Below are 3,664 nucleotides of genomic sequence, written 5' to 3'. Positions count from 1 at the left end.
CCGTCCTTTGCACGGGAATGAAGGCAAACTGAAATACATGAGACTAATTTTTTTTTAAAGTATTTCATATGATAGTGCTATCAAATGGAATAGATTAAGCCCTGATGTACAGTCTTCTCTATAAATTTCGAACCACATTTGTATTAATAATTAATGAAAACAAAGTATAATAGTATAAACATTGCATAAATCACTAATTTAATATTTTCTTGCTTTGTTTTATTAATATTTTACATTTCTTTTTCGTAATTTATAGTTTACCTTTGTGGAGTGGATTTTCTTCATTTCCATAATTTATTTCGGCATTGTTGATATGTATATAGTACAATGTGTTATTTAGTGTTTTCTTATTCTGTATTTAATGTGTTGGACAACAATGTAAATATGTTACAGAATTTTAAACAAATGAAATAAACAATTAGTTTATATCTAATACAATATACAATTAGCCTATATACAATATACAATTACAGTTAGGGAAATCCCCTAAAAGAGTCAGCAACAGAGGGCAGCATTATTAAAACAATATGAGACAATGCTTCGATCGTATAGAGCAAAAAAAAAAATAAATAAAAAATTTCTGTCAATGATTGATGTACTTGGATAGACGAGGATAGTGGGATTGTTTAAATAAATAATTAATAGTGGGATCATAAATAAATAATTAATTATTTAATAATAAAATAATATGAATCTGAGGAAAGATTTTAACTAGAATCTTTAGCAGCGCAACCAGTAATGCTAGGCCTAGGTCTGCAACCTTTCATTTCGGGTTTGGTCATGTACATAGGACCCCCTCCCCTCTCATATTTCAATACCCCTACCCCATCTTCTCTATTATTATTATTTTATCAAGTGTACTAGTTTTAGTGAAATATATCCTAGGTCCAGTAGTCCACCCTAGTTGGAAATAAGCATATGTAGGCCTAGCTAGGCTTACTTGCCCTCTATCAGGGAAGGGGGGGGGGGGGCGTGTGATAGAGGCCTCAGTGACCTTTGTGACATTGGACATAAAAAAAATCGTCATAAATATGAAAACAATTTTTTTTAACCAAACACATTTTTTATGTAGAAAACAACATATTCCGCATAATGCGTAACATTTATGAGCATAGGAATTTTTTTAGTGTCGTTTACATGGGATTTATAGGGGAAAAAAGTACCCTTTTTGGGCCCCCAAATTGCAATTTTGGGGCACATGACCTTTGACCTAGGTAAAAAAGTCAAATAATTTTGCTATTTTTCTGAAGCCCAAAACATTTTACCCAACAATCAAACCCAACATTTGCAGAAAGTTACAGTCATAAAAATTAATTATGCGTTTTTCAGAAACCTATTAAAACCCCTTAAGAGCCCCCCGTGACCTAGAATAAACCCCCTTGAGACTTCAAAGGGTTAAGTTCACAAATTTCAACAAATTTTATAACATCAGCATCGCAGAAGTACAGACGAACATCCAGATCATTTCAAAGGTTCATACTACTTTACAGCATAGGAACCAAAAAACAAGAAATGGGGAAATTAATTAAAGTGTATTAGTACTACCTAGAAATTTCAACCATAAATATTGAAAAATAAATAATTTCATGAGAAAATTTGTCTTTTATTTAGCAATTATCCACAGCCATAATTACACGGTTCACGTTTTTGTAGAAACACTTATTAACAAAATAATATGCCTTGAATTAAGTGTATTACAATGCATTATTATAGAGTATAGTCTATTTTAATAATATAATTTATTCTAATCAAAGAAAACCACCTAAAAATAGAATCAGAAGCAATTAATAGATTAATAGATTAAAAAAAAAAAAAAAAAAAAAAGAACAGGACTGAATAAAATTTTTTTTTTTTTTTTTTTTTCTAAGGCGTAGACTATTTTTTTCGTATATGAAGACTGATTCAATTCAGATACAAGAAATCATATATTTAATAATATCTTTATGTCTTCAATGGTAGTGCTTTAATTGCAACTTGTTTGATGAAGTATCGTTTTAAGTACTTCACTAATCATAATGTAGGCCTATGGTTTATAGATAAAATTGATAGTCCTTATTATTTTTATTTATTTATTTTGGTCATTAAAATTAGCCTGGTCTATAATGGGGGATATGTTCCCCACAAAAAATATATTCGGCCTCCTCTCCCTCCCCCCCTTATTGAAAAAAATGTTCAAAGCAAAAAAAATCACACTTAAGTACTTAAAAATCTACCTGAAATCACCTAATATTGCATGAAAGCGGCTGGTTACCTAACCATCAAGCACCCACTTCACCTTCGCGGGCCACGCCCTTCCAATTATCACCTCATTTCAATCCTAGACAGGAGCAGATCCAGAATTTTTCAAAGGGGGAAGGGGAAAGAGGGGAGGGAGAGGGAGACACTAGATTCAGAATAGGTAGGTGTATTAAAACACATAATATTGATTTGCACTGAAATTTTTAAAATTTAGTGGCAAAACAGGCCCTTACTGGATGTACCCCTGCTAGATACACCACTGGTATGGCCCTCGAATAATAGTAGATAATAAATATTCTATTAGTAATGTGGCCTAGGAAAGAAATTATTAAAAGCAGTGCTCTATAATCACAACTATTCTTGTCGAAATTGCCTAGTCCTAGTTAATTTAGAACCTACCTTGCACTCACCACAAAGCAAGTAACTCATATTTGTTTTGGCGTTTGAAATATACATTCAAGTTCAAATATTTGATTATATATACATCACGGAAATACACTATAATACAGCAAATTATGGAGTTTTCTGTAAGAATACATCATATCGACAATATCTGCCATTCCGAGTTTACGTGGTTCTTTGGCATTTTTGGTCCACATGTGGTACGTCCAGAATATTTAATGAAATGGCCGCAAGTACCATTTCTGATGGTACAAGTCATGTTTTTCTCAATTTTAAGCGTACAACTATATGAAAATACATACCTTAAAAACACATTAAAAATCTTGTCGAAAAAAAAAACAAATTCAGCGTCCGACCGAGTGTACACCATGCTATGCACGTTACATGGAAACTGACTCGGATTATTGGCTAACGGAACTTAAAATCACTAAATATTGCTAGTTACACGTTTTCTTTAAATACTTAAGCCTACCTTAGTAGTTTTGTTGATACGTACGAATATACTTTAGACCTAAAATCATAAACAAAATATGGTGGGGTTTTTTATTGCTAAAATACACCTTATCCACCATTTCCGTCGTCACGGCGTCAATTCATGTCACGCGGTTTTCTGGAATTTCAAAATTCACGCTCTGCTACACAGGCGGTAATTATTCAGGATATTAGGTGAAAATGGCCACAGGAACACTGAGGACTGATGTTGAATTGGAATATCACATCACGTACAATGATGTATTTCTATTTTATAAGATAATACTGTATCATCTAGTGAATCAAAACGTATAAATACAGATTGGAAACAGTGGAAAGTTTCAACTTGCGCGTGCAAGTATATAAAAGTAGGCCTATAATTATATACGAAACAAACTTGTATTAAAAAAATTCAATAAATATTAAAATGGTAAAATACCGGTAGGTAAAAGTTGCATTACTGTAATTTAAAAAATAAGTAAAAGTCTCCTAAATTAAAACACTGTTTGATTAATATACTTTGATATTTTTAATACCATTTCTTATGAGGAAA

The 3,664-nt window shown here is 31.8% G+C and overlaps 1 long non-coding RNA gene across 1 annotated transcript in view; it reads right to left on the bottom strand.

Annotated features, from left to right (window-relative positions):
* The window catches only part of LOC117118530, a 6,221-nt gene extending 3,004 nt beyond the window's left edge, over nucleotides 1-3,217 (bottom strand). The window contains exon 1 of the long non-coding RNA XR_004447052.1: nucleotides 3,113-3,217. This is a non-coding gene — a long non-coding RNA (uncharacterized LOC117118530). The remainder of the gene's footprint in view (nucleotides 1-3,112) is intronic.
* Nucleotides 3,218-3,664: the final 447 nt, after the last annotated feature.

This window comes from Anneissia japonica, unplaced genomic scaffold, assembly GCF_011630105.1.
Source record: "Anneissia japonica isolate Jap-2015-1 unplaced genomic scaffold, ASM1163010v1 scaffold287869_len1821871_cov162, whole genome shotgun sequence".
NCBI classification, from domain to species: domain Eukaryota; kingdom Metazoa; phylum Echinodermata; class Crinoidea; order Comatulida; family Comatulidae; genus Anneissia; species Anneissia japonica.
Note: the sequence above shows the minus strand (reverse complement) of the source record. Positions and strands in the feature narration are given on the sequence as shown.